Here is a 17,396-nt window from a genome sequence, read left to right on the forward strand (position 1 = left end):
CTTTGTTGATTGTTACCTTCACTGTGAACAAGCTTTTAATCTTGATGAAGTCCCAATAGTTCATTTTGCTTTTGTTTCCCTTGACTTCAGTGATGTGTCTAGTAAGAAGTTGCTCCAGCCAAAGTCAAAGAGATTTATGAGTGTGATTCCCTGTAGTGTTTTGATGGTTTCCCACCTCACATTTAGGTCTTTGATCCATTTTGAATTTATTTTTGTGTACAGCGTAAGAAAGTGGTCCAATTCTTCTGCATGTCACCATTCAGTTTTCTCAGTACCATTAGTTGAAGTTACTGTCTTCTGCATTGGATATTCTTTCCTACTTTGTCAAAGGTTGGTTGAACATGTGGTTGTGGGTCCATTTCTGGGTTTTCTGTCCTGTTCCATTGATCTATGTGTCTGTTTTTGTTCCAGTACCATACTGTCTGGATGACTACAGCTTTGTAATATAGTTTGAAATCCAGAATCATGTTGCCTCCTGTTTTGTTTTTCTTTTTCAGGATTGCTTTGGTTATGAGGTGTCTTTTGTGTTTCCATACAAGTATTAGAATTGTCTGTTGTAGCTCTGCAAAAAATGCTGGTGGTATTTTGGGAGGGATTACATTAAATGTGTAGATTGCTTTGAGTAGCATAGTCATTTTAATAATGTTTGTTCTTCCAATCTATGAGCATGGAATGCTTTTCCATTTCTTTGTGTCATCTTTGATTTCTTTCATAAGTGTTCTATAGTTTTCAGAGTATAGATCTTTTACCTCTTTAGTTAGGTTTATTCCTAGGTATATTTTGTTTGTGGTGCAATTGCAGGTGGGATCGATTCCTTGATTTCTTTTTCTGCTGCTTTGTTCTTGGTGTATAGAAATGCAACAGATTTTGGGGTGCCTGTGTGGCTCAGTTGGTTGAGCATGTGACTTTGGCTCAGGTCACGATCTCACCATTCATGGGTTCAAGCCCTGCATCGGGCTCTGTGCTGACAGCTCAAAGTCTGGAGCTTTCTTCGGATTCGGATTCGGTGTCTCCTTTTCTTTCTGCCCCTCCCCCGCTCACACTTTGTCTCTCTTTGTCTCTCAAAAATAAATAAACGTTAAACAAATTTTTAAACAGATTTCTTCAAGTTGATTTCACATCCTGTGACTTTGCTGTATTCATGTATTTGTGGAATCTTTTGGGTTTTCTATTTGGGTCATCTGCAACTAGTGTTTGACTTCTTCCTTGCCAGTTTGTATACATTTTATTTCTTTTTGTTGTCTGATTGCTGAGGTTAAGCCTTCTAGTACCATGTTAAATAGTAATGGTGAGAGTGGGCATTCTTGTCTTCTTCCTGACTGTAGAGGAAAGGCTCTCCTTTCTTCCCCATTGAGGATGATGTTAGCTGTGTCTTTTTGATATATGGCCTATATGATGTTGAGGTATGTTCCATCTGTTCCTACTTTGTTGAGGGTTTTTTATCAAGAATGGATGCTGTATTTTGTAAATTCTTTTTCTGCATCTGTTGATAAGATCACATATGGTTATTATCCTTTCTTTTATTGATGTGGTATATATCATGTTGATTGATGTGCGAATATTGAACCAGCCTTGCAGCCCAGGAATAAATCCCACTTGATCATGGTGAATAAGTTTTTTAATGTGCTGTTGAATTCAATTTGCTAATATCTTCTTGGGAGTTTTCACATCTATGTAACCAGGGATATTGGCTCGAATTCTCCTTTTTAGTGGAGTCTTTGTCTGGTTTTGGAATCAAGGTAATGCTGGCTTTGTAGAATGAGTTTGGAAGTTTTTATTCTGTTTCTATTTTTGAAATAATTTGAGAATAATAGGTATTAACTATTCTTTAAATGTCTGGTAGGATTCCCCTGGGAAGCCATCTTACCCAGGACTCTTGTTCGTTGGGAGATTTTTGATTATTGATTCAATTTCTTTGCTGATTATGGGTCTGTTCAAATTTTCTATTTCTTCCTGTTTCAGTTTTGGTAGTTTGTGAGTTTCTAGGAATTTGTCCATTTCTTCCAGATTGCCTAGATTGTTCCTGTATAATTTTTCATAGTATTCTCTTATAACTGTTTGTATTTCCATGATGCTGGTTGTGATCTCTCCTCTTTCATTCATGATTTTATCTACTTAGGTCCTTTCTTTTTTCTTTTTGTAAAGTTTGACTTGGGGCTTATCAATTTTGTTAATTCTTCCAAAGAACCAGCTTTTAGTTTCATTGATCTGTTTTTGTTGTTCTTTCTATATCCTTTATTTCCGCTCTAATCTTTATTATTTCCCTTCTTCTGCTGGCTTTAGGCTTTATTTGCTTTTCCTTTTTTAGCTCGTTTAGGTGTAAGGTTAGGTTTTATATTTGGGACTTCTATTGTTTCTTGAGATAAGTTTGAATTGCAATATACTTCCCTCTTAGGACTGCTGCATCACAAATGTTTTGGACTATTGTGTTTTCATTTTCATTTGCTTCCATGTATGTAAAATTTTTTTCTCTCTAATTTCTTGGTTAACCATTCATTCTTCAGTAGGATATTCTTTAACTTCCATTTATTTGAGGGCTTTCCAAATTTTTTCCTATTGTTGACTTCAAGTTTCATAGTGTTGTAATCTGAAAATATGCATGGTATGATCTTGATCTTTTTGTACTTGTGGAGGGTTGATTTGTGACCTGTGATGTGTTCTGGAGAATGTTCCATGAGCATGCGAGAAGAATGTGTATTCTGCAGCTTAAGGATGAAATGTTCTGAATATATCAGTTGAGTCCATCTCGTTCAGTCTGTCATTCAAAGCCATTGTTTCCTTGTTGATTTTCTGCTTAGGGTATCTGTCCATTGATGTAAGGGGGAAGAGGGGCTAAAGTCCCCTATTACTATTGTATTATTATCAATGAGTTTCTGTATGTTTGTTATTAATTGGTTTATATATTTAGGTGTTTCCAAGTTGGGGGCACACATAATTACAATTGTTAAATTTTCTTGATAGACAGACTCCCTTAATTATGATATAATGCCCTTCTTCATCTCTTGTGACTGTCTTTGTTTTAAAATCTAGTTTGTCTGATATAAGTATGGCTACTCCGGTTTTCTTTCGACATCCATTAGCATGATAAATGGTTCTTCATCCCCTCACTTTCAATCTGTAGGTGACTTTAGGTCTAAAGTGAGTCTCTTATATGTAGCATTTAGATGGATCTTCTTGTTGTTGTTTTTATCCCTTTGGTACCCTGTGTCTTTTGATTGGAGCATTTAGTCCCTTTACATTCAGAGTGATTACTGAAAGATAAATTTAGTGCCATTGAGTTACCTGTAGAGTTGGTGTTTCTGGTGATGCTGTCTGGTCCTTATTAGTCTCTGTTGCCTTGGTCTTTTTTTTTTTTTTTTTTTATCTACACTCAAAGAGTCCCCCTTAAAATTTCTTTTAGGGGTAGTTTAATGGCCACAAACTCCTTTGGTTTCTTTTTCTGGGAAATTCTTTGTCTCTCCCATTTTGAATGGCAGCTTTGTCAGATAGAGTATTCTTGACTGCATATTTTTTTTCCATTCAGCATGTTGAATATATCTTGCCACTCCTTTCTGGCCTGCCAAGTTTCTGTGGACACAGCTGCTATGAACCTTTCTTCCCTTGTAGGTTAAGGACTTTTTTCCCTTGCTGCTTTTAGGATTCTTTCTTTTTCTGTGTATTTTGTGAAATTTGACTATAATATGTCTTGGCGATGGCTGGCTTTTGTTAAATTTAATGGAAGGTCTCTGTGCTTCTTGGATTTTGATGTCTGTGTTCTTCCCCAGATTAGGGAAATTTTAAGCTCTAATATGCTCACATAAACCTTTGGCCCCTTTTTCTCTCTCTTTATCTTCTGGGACTCCTATATGAACGTTAGTCCATTTTAATAAGTCCTTGAGTTCTCTAAGTCTGCCTTCATGGTCCCTGATCTTTGTTTCTGTCTTCTTTCCAGCTTCATTATTTTTCATAATTTTATCTTCTGTATCACTAATTTGCTCTTCTGCTTTGTCCATCTTCTTTTTTATGACTTCCATTTGGGTTTTCATCTTTGTTACAGCATTTTTAGTTTTGTCCTGACTAGATTTTAGTTCTTTAATCTCTGCAAAAAGGGATTCTCTAGTGTCTTCTATGCCTTTTTTTCAAACCCAGCTAGTATGCTTGTTTTAAATTTTAGTTCATATGTCTTACTTATATCTGCCTTGACTAAATCCCTAGCCATCATTTCTTCATGTTCTTTCTTTTGAGGTGAATTCCTATGTCTTGTCATTTTGGAGGAGGAAACAACAACAACAATAATAATAGAATAAAATAAAAATTTTTAAATTAAAAAAATCACATAAAGGAAGCTAGATCTTAGGTGTGTTTTGGTCTGCTTGTTAAAAGAAGCTTGATAGAAAAAGGAGAAAAGAGAAAAGAAGAAAAACAAATTAAAAATTAAAGAAATAAAAAATTTTGCCATTTCTGTATCTGAGAAACAAAAGAAAAGAAAACAACAACAAAAACAGAAGCAACAACAACAACAACAAAAATTTGAACAATCAAATGAACAAACAAAAAAACCCAAAGGAAGCTACATCCAGTTTCCCCTAGAGCTGCAATTTTGTAGTACTCTATGATCAGTAGACTTAATGCCTTCAAGGGGTTTGTGTTGGATTTCTGGGGGAGGAGCCTGCTGCTCTAATTCTCAGGTCCATTAACCCTACTGAAGATGTGCCTGAAGGGGCTTGGTTTAACAGCTCCATCTCTACTTGGTGGCACTCCTTAGCACACTGGGGTCAATCAGTGTTGGCAGGCTATGGTGAAAATGGCTTCACCCCACTCTTTAGTCTCCAGAGGAGGAAATTCACATCCTTATTGATGTGTGATCAGTCACCCCTCCTGTGTCCCCCAGTTCCATCAGCTCCCTACATTTCCCATCTGTGTCCGAGCTGTCAGCCTACCAGACAGTGCCTCTCTCCAGAGTTTTATCTTGGGTGGCTGTGTTTTAAAACCCCGCACTTCAGAGACCCCCACGATTTGGACCTGCAGTGATTTTATGGGGGAGGTTCTCACCACGCTGTGGCTAGCTTGTCCCAGGAAACAGCTATCCCACCATGCAGTGGCAGTGGCTCAGAGTTTATGGTAAATTGAAACACATAGATGGTGCCAGGGTTTGCTGCCCTCAGCTGGGATCTTTATTTCTATATGGGTGAATGTGGAGGCTTGATGTTGCCCAAAGGGTCTTTTGCCTGTAGAGAGCCTGTATCACCTCTACCAGATGCACTCCACGCAGGGGAGCTACTTCTCCCTGGGAGACCCAACGGATCCTCCAACTGGACTGCTACCTGTTCCCAGGGCTCCACCCTGTTTCCTCACTAGAGCACCACCAGGGGCTGACCTCTGAAACTTGAGACTGTACTCTGTTGTTTATAAAAAACTGATGGTATTGAAACCCTCTCCTTTTTCCCTATTAATGGTATGGGGAACAGTTTGCTTATGCAGTCCCCTGTGGTGTTTTCATTCTTTCTCTCTAGCTGCTTTGAGGAGGAGTGCTTTCTTATACAAACCCAATGTGCTGCTCTCTCTCACGCGCACTCTCTCTCTCTCTCTCTCATCTTTCTCCTCCACAAAAACTGCTCCTTCTCTTCTTTGACACCGTGGCTCTTCTGTCCCCTAATTCACCTCTTCAAACCACATAGCTGCAATGTTCTCTCTTTCAAATTATGCAGATTGGGGTGCCTGAGTGGCTCAGTCAGTTAAGCGACTGACTTCGGCTCGGGTCATGATCCCACGGTTTTTGCTTTAGGGCTGCACGGGGCTCTGTGCTGACAGCTCAGAGCCTGAAGCCTGCTTTGGGTTCTGTGTCTCCCTTTCTCTCTCTGCCCCTCCCTGGCTCACACTCTGTCTCTCTCAAAAATAAATAAATGTTAAAAAAAATAAAAAAAATAATTATGCAGATTGTTCTGTTAATCCCCAGATTGATTTCCTAGGTGTTCAAAAGGATTTGATGCTGATCTAGCTGTGTGAGAGGGATGAAAGGAGCCTAGGATCCCCTTAATACTCTGCCATCTTAACTTCTCCTGCAAGTCCTTTGCATTGCAATACAAAATTTAGCATCAGCTTTTCGATTCCATGAAAAAAAAATCTGTTGGGTCTGATAGGATTGCACTGAATTTATACATCAGCTTGAGGAGAATTGACATCTTTATAATGCTGAGACTTTCAATCCATGGGCATGGCATGTCTCATTTTAAGTTTTATTTAATTGATCTCAACAATATCTTATTGTTTTCGGGGTGGAGGTCTTGTTAATCTTTCATTAGATCTACTCCTAGGTTGTTTTGGGGGGTGAGCTATCCTAAATGGTATTTTTGTAAATTTTCATTTCCTACTTGTTTATTGCTGGTGTATAGAAATATAAGAGATTTTTATGTATTGACCTTATATTCAGTGAGTTTGCTAAATTCTTATTTTTAATAATTTCTAGATTCTTTTGGATTTTATGTATAATTATGCCACCTATGAATAATAACCTGTTTCTTTCTTTTCAACTTAGGTCTTTTACTTTGTTTCCTTCACTTATTACACTTGCTAGGTTTTCCAGTATAATGTTGAATACAGATGGAGAGAATGGATATCTTTTCTTCTGTTCCCAATCCTAGGTGGAAAAGCATTCTATATTTCACCATAAAGTATGCCATTATCTAGAGATATTTTATAGATATCTTTATCAGATTAAGAAAGTTTCCTATTCCCAGTTTGCTCTGAGTTTTCTTTCTTCTTTTTTAACATTTACTTATTTATTTTGAGAGAGGGAGAGAGCACACAAGCAGGGGAAGAGCAGAGAGAGGGAGAGAGAGAATCCTAAGCAAGCTCCATGCTGGCAGCACAGAGCCCATTGCAGGGCTCAATCTCACGAACTGTGAGATCATGACCTGAGCCGAAATCAAGAGTCATATGCTCAACTGACTGAGCCACCCAGGTGTTCCCTGAGTTTTCTTTTTTAAAATTATGAATAGGTGCTGAATTTTATCAAATGCTTTTTATGCATCTATTGAGGTGATTGATTTTTCTTCTTTGTTATGGTAACATGGTGACTTACAATGATTTTTCAATGTTAAATCAACCTTATATTTGTAGTATAAATTCTATTTGATCATGATGTGGTATCCTTTTAATTTGCTAATATTTTGTTTAGGATTTTTGCATCTATGTTCAAGACAAAGATTGGTCTATACTTTTCCTTTCTTGTAATGTCCTTGCCAGGTATTAGTATCAAAGCTATCTGCCTCAAAAAATGAGTTGGAACAAATTTCCTCTTTTTTTCTATTCTCCAGAATAGTTTGTCTAAAACCAATATTATTTCTTTAATTTCCTTCTATTGCTTTCATTTCATCATGTAAGAAATTTTGATGTGTTGTATTTTAATTATCATTCAGTTCCAAATATTCTCTAACTTTTAAGTTCTTTTTTAACATATGAGCCAAGTAGAAATATGTTGCTTAATTTCCCAGACCTTTGGAAATTCTATAATTAAGCTATTATTGATTTCTAGCTTAATTTCACTGTAGTCAGAAAATATACTCTAAAATTTAAATACTTGAAATTTGTTGAGACTTCCTTTTTGAATCAGATTATGGTTTATTGTGGTAAAATCTTCCATGGGCACTTGAGAAAAATGGGCATTCTGTAGTTAGGTATAGCATTCTAAATATGTTAGGCCAAGTTGGTTAACCACATTATTCAGATCTTCTTTATTCTTATCAATTTCTTGTCTATTCTTTCAGTTATTGATAGAGTTGTATTAAGATCTCTAATTATGATTGTGAATTTGTCTATTTATTTTCTTCTTTCTCTTTTCTCTTCTTCTTCTTCTTCTTCTTCTTCTTCTTCTTCAGTTCATTCAATTTTTGCTTTATATATTTGAAAGCTGTTATTTGATGAAATAAGTTTAGGGTTGTTATATCATTATCATAAAATGTCTTTTCTGTAGTACCTAAATTTTCTCTAATATTATCTCTTGCATCAAATCTACTTTTTTTTAATGACATTGCTATGGTATACTGGTATTTTGAATACTGAAAATAAAAGCAAAATAAACACAACACTAGCTCGCACAGCTAGTACAATGTCTGGCACATAAAATTTGTTTAATAAACAAAGTCTATTTACACTTCACCTTCTCTCCCACTTACCCCAAATTTAGCCTTGTGGGGAGAGATAGGAGAGAAACTAACAGGATAGAGAAAGCTGGAGCATTAAATTAGATTGTATCAAGTAAGAATGACCAAAGTATATTGTAAGGATATGGAACTTAAGAGTCAGTTTTAAGGTGTTTGCCATATAGGACCCCAATATGACTCCTGCCTCCAACTCCTAGTTCATTACCTCTTTTAATAATGGTAATAATAAGACCATCAAGAAACAGGTATTCATATACTGTTGATGCAAGTAAAATTGGTGTAACTGCTTTGAAGGGAAATGTTGATCAAAATTTAAGTGCGTGTATCTTTCAACATAACAATTCCACTCCTAGGAATTTACCCTACAAATATACTCACACAGGTGCATGGGATTACACTTGAAAGGGACAAACTCGTAAGATTATATGCACAAGGTTAATATGAACTGTCCCTAAAAGTCTACTTTATAATAGCAAGAAACTGAACTACTCAAATTTCTTTTAATAAAGGAATAAATAAGTAAGCTTATTTATTTCAAGTCTACTTTATCACATCCTACTTAACCATCTGTACTTTTTATAATAGCATGTATTACTTTTGTAATTGAAACAAGTTTATACATAAAAATAAAAATTTTGGATTAAAGACCATCTTTTTGAAATACTTAACATATTGACATAAGAGTCCTCTCTTCTTTACTCTGAATTTCTAATTTTTTTCTTTACTTTTCTATTTTTTATCCAACTCTTTCTTTTCCTTTTATCTTTTTCATGCTCTTGCTTCTTGTTTCCTATCTTGGCATGAAGTGAGGTCAGGTCAATTTTAGAAAAGTTCCTCTTGGCTGTTTGTTAATTTATACTGCTCCTGCTCCACAGAGCCAAGGAGGTAGGAAAGTAATTACCCACTGTACTGGATAGCTTCCTTCTCCTTGTGCCCTTGCGGCAATTGTTTTCAGAAACAGCTTTTTTTGATAAGACTCAGCAGCCTGTAGATGAGAGGGAGTGGGAAATAAAATTGGCCGCCAGCTGGGTCACTCTCCACCCTACCCAGAAACCATCCTGCTGATAAGAGTTAGATATATTCTAAGTGCAAGAGGGAGGCATTCTTTTGAGCCTTGGGGATCAGGCTCTAATTACCTCCATGGGTATGAACATATGTTTCTATGCCCTTGAGTGCTCCTCTCTCTATCATCATGTACTCTATAATCAGTATCCTTAACTTTCATATCTTATTTTGTCTCTTTCTTTGGGCCTGATCTGTGCCTTTTGTGTTTCCTCTGATACACAATAAATCAGATTCTCATTTCCTTAGCGCCCACTTCTCATCTGGCTTCCCCACTGCTTCTGTTCCCTGTTTCCCTATATTTTACATTCATAAATGACCACACGTATCTTAATATGTAATAAAACACACTCCTACTTTATATTCATTCCTCCTTAAAATTTTTTCATCAATTGGATTTTTATCAACCTTTTGAATTTGCATCCTCTATCATGGACCATCTTTATTTAAAATATTTTTTCTCTTCATTCTTGTCTTCTCAACCTCATTTAAATCTGACTCACAGGTTTTTTTTTTTTTAAGTTTATTTGTTCTGAGGGAGAAAGAGAGAGAGAGAGTGAGAGAGTGAGCACGTGCAGGAGCAGGGAAGTGGGAGAGATTGAGGGAGAGAGAGAATCCCAAGCAGGCTCCATGCTGTCAGCACAAAGCCTAACTCATGGCTCAGTCTCATGACCCATGAGATCATGACCTGAGCTGAGATCAAGAGTTAGACACTTAGCTGACTGAGCCACCCAGGCACCCCTGCCTCACAGTTTTGTGTTGCCCCTTCCCCCTTCACTAAAGTCACTTTTTCTTATATTCATGTATTGAATATCCCTACAAATGACCCCTTTCACTTCTGTCTATAAAGCAAGGTTTCTCAACCTTGGAACTATTGACATTTTTGGCTGAGTAATTCTTTGTTGTGGGGGCTGTCCTGTGCATTGTAGGTTGTTTAAGCAGCATCCCTGGCCTCTACTCACTAGAGAACTCCTTACCTGTGATAATCAAAAATGTCCACAGATATTGCCAAATGTCCCCTGGAAGGGTAAAGTTACCTCTGTTTGAGAAGCATTGCTGTAAAGATTGCTAACAGGTAAAGATATAATAAATTCATTCATATTAAGTTTCTCTCGAGGTAAAGTTTATGTCTGATAAAATGCACAGATCAAGTGTACACAGATAAATGAATGTTGACAAATGCATAACCACCATCCCAATGAATGTATATAAATTTTCATTGCTCCAGAAAGCCTCCCTGTGCGCCTTCCAGTCACCTCCAACCCTTCTGTTCTGAGACAACCAACCACTCTTATGATTTCCATATCCAGAAAATATTCTTATTCTTGAACTTTTTAATAAGTGGAATTATACAGTATGTGTTCTTTTGAGTCTGACTTAGTTAACTCAAGATAATGCTTTTTAGATTCATGCACATTGTTGCATGTGTCAGTTGTTTGTTTCTTTTTGTTGCTGAATGGTATTCTCTTGTGAAGTCATACAAATAGAAACATTTGTTTTATCCATTCTGTTAATAAAAACTTGGTTGTTTCCAGTTTGGGGTTATTATGAATAAAGTGGCTATAAAACTCTTGAGGAAGTCTTTTGGTAGACATCGTTTCATCTCTCTTGAGGTGGAACTGCTGGGTAAAAGGTTAGATATATGCATAACTTTTAAGAAACTGTCAAGCAGTATTCCAAAGTGCGTGCACACTCACCAATATCAGAAACTTCCCATTGTTCCACATCCTTGTTGACATTTTCTTGTCAATCTTTATACCTTTGCTGGTGGGAATGAAGAACTATATTGTGATATTTATCATTTTAATTTGTTGGTGGCTAATGGTGTTGATAGCCTTGGTGTGTATGTGCTTATTGGCCATTTATATATCCTCTTTGTCAAGTGTCTGCTTAAATCTTTTGCCCATTTTTTGAGGCACCTGGGTGGCTCAGTTGGTTGAGTGTCCGACTTCAGCTCAGGTCATGATCTCACAGTTCGTGAGTTTGAGCCCCGCATCGGGCTCTGTGCTGATGGCTCAGAGCCTGGAGCCTGCTTTGAATTCTGTGTCTCCCTCTCTCTCTGCCCCTCCCTCACTTTCTCTCTCAAAAATAAATAAACATTAAAAAATTTAAAAAAATATTTTCCCCATTTTTATTGGGTTCTTTATCTTTTGTCACTGATTTGTAACATTTTTACATATTCTAGATCTGACTTCTTTGTCAGACATATGTGTTGTGAGTATTTCTTCCACTCTGTGGCTTACCTTTTCATTATTAACAGTGCCCTTTGATGAGCACAAATATTTAGTGTTGATGCAGTCCAGCTTATTTTTTTCCTTTTATGTTTAGTGTTATCTCTGTTATAAGAAATCTTTCTACACTATACTTATGAAGATATTATATTTTTTCTACAAATATATGTCTTAATTCATTTTTATACCTATGATTCATTGTGAATTCATATTTTTATAAGGTAGGAGTAAAATCACTTTCCCAAACATATGTTTACTTGTTCCATCATCATTTATTGAAAAGAAATCTCCTTTATCCATTGAGTTGCCTTCCCCCATTGATTTGCCCCCATTGATTGCCTTTGTAGAAAACCTGTTGACCATATGTGTGCAGGTCTATTTCTGGACTCTATATTCTGGGATATGTTTTATGGTATAGCACATGATCTAACTTGGTGACTATTATTAGACACTTAAAAAGAATTTGTACTCTGCACTAGTTGGTTGTAGTGTTTTATAATGTTATAATTGGTTGATAATGTTGTTCAAATTCTTGTTCCATTGTTGAATACTGTTCCATAATATTGAATTTTCCTATCTAGTTGCCACACTTTTTGACAGTGGGATATTTATGTCTCCAAGTTTGATTATTGGTTTGTCTATTTCTCCCTTTAGTTCTGGAAATTTTTGTTGCTGTATTTTGATGTTTTGTTTACAGGTAAATGCAAATTTAGGATTGCTATATCTTATCAGTAAGTTTATTTTTTATCATTATAAAATGACCCTCTTTTTTCTCCTTTCTCAAGGCTTATTTTGTATTATGGTAATATACTAACACCAACTATCTTATGCTTAATGTTTGCATGATACACCATTTCCTCTTCTCACTTTTGACTTCTATGTCTTTAAATTTAAAATGTATCTGTTATAAATTCCATATAGTTGGGGGATCCTGGGAAGATGGCGGTGTAGGAGGACGCTGGTCTCACTGCGCGTCCTGCTGATCGCTTAGATTCCACCTACACCTGCCTAAATAACCCAGAAAACCGCCAGAGGATTAGCAGAATGGAGTCTCTAGAGCCAAGCGCAGACAAGAGGCCCACGGAAGAGGGTAGGAAGGGCAGCGAGGCGGTGTGCGCTCCAGGGACTGGCGGGAGGGAGCCGGGGCAGAGGGGCAGCCCGCTGGCCAAGCAGAGCCCCTGAGTCTGGCTGGCAGAAGCAGAGGGGCCGGATGGAGTGTGTTCCGACAGCAAGCGGGACTTGACATCTGGAAGGTTATAAGCTAACAGCTCTGCTCAGAGAACAGAGAACAGGAGGGCTGGAGGACAACAGGAGGGAGAGTTGTTGAGCCCTGGACGACAGAGCTCAGCTTGGCGGGGAGCAAAGGCGCTCGCCAGCGCCATCTCCCCCGCCCATCCCCCAGCCAAAATCCCAAAGGGAACCAGTTCCTGCCTGGGAACTTGCTGGCACCAGGCAAACACCCAACGCTGTGCTTCTGTGGATCCATCCCTCCGGCGGCGGGTCTGACTCACTCCCGGTGCTGCAGGGCCCCTCCCGAAGCAGACCTCGGAAGGAAAAGCGAGCTGAGCCTGCCCCTCCCGCCCCCGTGCACCTTGCCAATCCACCGCAGCTAATACGCCAGATCCCCAGCACCACAAGCCTGGCAGTGTGCAAGTAGCCCAGAGGGGCCACGCCACCCCACAGTGAATCCTGCCCCTAGGAGAGGGGAGGAGAAGGCACACACCAGTCTGACTGTGGCCCAGCGGTGGGGGCAGACATCAGGTCTGACTGCGGCCCCGCCACCAACACAAGTTATTCAAGACAGCACAGGGAAGTGCCCAGCAGTCCTGCAACACTCCAGGGACTATCCAAAATGACCAAACGGAAGAATTCCCCTCAGAAAAATGTCCAGGAAATAACAACAGCTAATGAACTGATCCAAAAGGATTTAAATAATATAACAGAAAGTGAATTTAGAATAATAGTCATAAAATTAATCGCTGGGCTTGAAAACAGTATACAGGACAGCAGAGAATCTCTTGCTACAGAGATCAAGGGACTAAGGAACAGTGACGAGGAGCTGAAAAGCGCTTTAAACGAAATGCAAAACAAAATGGAAACCACGACGGATCGGATTGAAGAGGCAGAGGAGAGAATAGGTGAACTAGAAGATAAAGTTATGGAAAAAGAGGAAGCTGAGAGAGAGATAAAAAAATCCAGGAGTATGAGGGGAAAATCAGAGAACTAAGTGATACACTAAAAAGAAATAATATACGCATAATTGGTATCCCAGAGGAGGAAGAGAAAGGGAAAGGTGCTGAAGGGGTACTTGAAGAAATTATAGCTGAGAACTTCCCTGAACTGGGGAAGGAAAAAGGCATTGAAATCCAAGAGGCACAGAGAACTCCCTTCAGACGTAACTTGAATCGATCTCCTACATGACATATCATAGTGAAACTGGCAAAATACAAGGATAAAGAGAAAATTCTGAAAGCAGCTAGAGATAAACGTGCTCTAACATATAAAGGGAGACCTATAAAACTCGTGACCGATCTCTCTACTGAAACTTGGCAGCCCAGAAAGGAATGGCAGGAGATCTTCAATGTGATGAACAGAAAAAAATATGTAGCTGAGAATCCTTTATCCAGCAAGTCTGTCATTTAGAATAGAAGGAGAGATAAAGGTCTTCCCAAACAAACAAAAACTGAAGGAATTTGTCACCACGAAACCAGCCCTACAAGAGATCCTAAGGGGGATCCTGTGAAACAAAGTACCAGAGACATCGCTACAAGCACGAAACCTATGGACATCACAGTGACTCTAAACCCATATCTTTCTATAATAACACTGAATGTAAATGGACTAAATGTGCCAACCAAAAGACATAGGGCATCAGAATGGATAAAAAAACAAGACCCATCTATTTGCTGTCTACAAGACACTTATTTTAGACCTGAGGACACCTTCAGATTGAGAGTGAGGGGATGGAGAACTATTTATCGTGCCACTGGAAGTCAAAAGAAAGCTGGAGTAGTCATACTTATATGAGACAAACTAGACTTTAAATTAAAGGCTGTAACAAGAAATGAAGAAGGGTATTATATAATAATCACACGGTCTATCCATCAGGAAGAGCTAACAATTATAAATGTCTATGTGCCGAATACAGGAGCCCCCAAATATATAAAACAATTACTCACAAACATAAGCGACCTTATTGATAAGAATGTGGTCATTGCAGGGGACTTTAACACTCCACTTACAGAAATGGATAGATCATCTAGACACATGGTCAATAAAGAAACAAGGGCCCTGAATGATACATTGGATCAGATGGACTTGACAGATATATTTAGAATTCTGCATCCCAAAGCAACAGAATATACTTTCTTCTCGAGTGCACATGGAACATTCTCCAAGATAGATCACATACTGGGTCACAAAACAGCCCTTCATAAGTATACAAGAATTGAAATCATACCATGCATACTTTCAGACCACAATGCTATGAAGCCTGAAATCAACCACAAGAAAAAGTCTGGAAAACTTCCAAAAGCATGGAGGTTAAAGAACACCCTACTAAAGAATGAATGGGTCAGCCAGGCAATTAGAGAAGAAATTTAAAAATATATGGAAACAAATGAAAATGAAAGCACAACAATCCAAACACTTTGGGATGCAGCAAAGGCAGTCCTGAGAGGAAAATACATTGCAATCCAGGCCTATCTCAAGAAACAAGAAAAATCCCAAATACAAAATCTAATAGCACACCTAAGGGAAATAGAAGCAGAATAGCAAAGACACCCCAAACCCGGCAGAAGAAGAGAAATAATAAAGATCAGAGCAGAAATAAACAATATAGAATCTAAAAAAACTGTAGAGCAGATCAATGAAACCAAGAGTTGGTTTTTTGAAAAAATGAACAAAATTGATAAACCTCTAGCCAGGCTTCTCAAAAAGAAAAGGGAGATGACCCAAATAGATAAAATCATGAATGAAAATGGAATTATTACAACCAATCCCTCAGAGATACAAGCAATTATCAGGGAATACTATGAAAAATTATATGCCAAAAAACTGGACAACCTGGAAGAAATGGACAAATTCCTAAACACCCACACACTTCCAAAACTCAACAGGAGGAAATAGAAAGCTTGAACAGACCCATAGCCAGCGAAGAAATTGAATCGGTTATCAAAAATCTCCCAACAAATAAGAGTCCAGGACCAGATGGCTTCCCAGGGGAGTTCTACCAGACGTTTAAAGCAGAGATAATACATATCGTTCTCAAGCTATTCCAAGAAATAGAAAGGGAAGGAAAACTTCCAGACTCATTCTATGAAGCCAGTATTACTTTGGTTCCTAAACTAGACACAGACCCAGGAAAAAAAGAGAACTACAGGCCAATATCCCTGATGAATATGGATGCAAAAATTCTCAATAAGATACTAGCTAATCGAATTCAACAGCATATAAAAAGAATTATTCACCATGATCCAGTGGGATTCATTCCTGGGATGCAGGGCTGGTTCAACATTTGCAAATCAATCAACATGATACATCACATTAATAAAAGAAAAGATAAGAACCATATGATCCTGTCAATCGATGCAGAAAAGGCCTTTGACAAAATTCAGCATCCTTTCTTAATAAAAACCTCGAGAAAGTCGGGATAGAAGGAACATACTTAAAGATCATAAAAACCATTTATGAAAAGCCCACAGCTAACATCATCCTCAATGGGGAAAAACTGAGAGCTTTTCCCCTGAGACCAGGAACACGACAGGGATGTCCACTCTCACCGCTGTTGTTTACCATAGTGTTGGAAGTTCTAGCATCACAATCAGACAACAAAAGGAAATCAAAGGCATCCAAATTGGCAAAGATGAAGTTAAGCTTTCACTTTTTGCAGATGACATGATTTATACATGAATAATCTGATAGACTCCACCAGAAGTCTGCTAGAACTGATACATGAATTTAGCAAAGTTGCAGGATATAAAATCAATGTACAGAAATCAGTTGCATTCTTATACACTAATAATGAAGCAGCAGAAAGACAAATAAAGAAACTGATCCCATTCACAATTGCACCAAGAAGCATAAAGTACCTAGCAATAAATCTAACCAAAGATGTAAAAGATCTGTATGCTGAAAACTATAGAAAGCTTATGAAGGAAATTGAAGAAGATATAAAGAAATGGAAAAACATTCCGTGCTCATGGATTGGAAGAATAAATATTGTCAAAATGTCAATACTACCCAAAGCTATCTACGCGTTCAGTGCAATCCCAATCAAAATTGCACCAACATTCTTCTCGAAACTAGAACAAGCAATCCTAAAATTCATATGGAACCACAAAAGGCCCCAAATAGCCAAAGTGATTTTGAAGAAGAAGACCAAAGCAGGAGGCATCACAATCCCAGACTTCAGCCTCTACTACAAAGCTGTCATCATCAAGACAGCATGGTATTGGCACAAAAACAGACACATAGACCAATGGAATAGAATAGAAACCCCAGAACTAGACCCACAAACGTATGGCCAACTAATCTTTGACAAAGCAGGAAAGAACATCCAATGGAAAAAAGACAGTCTCTTTAACAAATGGTGCTGGGAGAACTGGACAGCAATATGCAGAAGGTTGAAACTAGACCACTTTCTCACACCATTCACAAAAATAAACTCAAAATAGATAAAGGACCTGAATGTGAGACGGGAAACCATCAAAACCCCAGAGGAGAAAGCAGGAAAAGACCTCTCTGACCTCAGCTGTAGCAATTTCTTACTTGACACATCCCCAAAGGCAAGGGAATTAAAAGCAAAAATGAACTACTGGGACATCATGAAGATAAAAAGCTTCTGCACAGCAAAGGAAACAACAAACAAAACTAAAAGGCAACCAACGGAATGGGAAAAGATGTTTGCAAATGACATATTGGACAAAGGGCTAGTATCCAAAATCTATAAAGAGCTCACCAA

This window comes from Neofelis nebulosa, chromosome 2 (genome assembly GCF_028018385.1).
Source record: "Neofelis nebulosa isolate mNeoNeb1 chromosome 2, mNeoNeb1.pri, whole genome shotgun sequence".
Classification (NCBI taxonomy): Eukaryota; Metazoa; Chordata; class Mammalia; order Carnivora; family Felidae; genus Neofelis; species Neofelis nebulosa.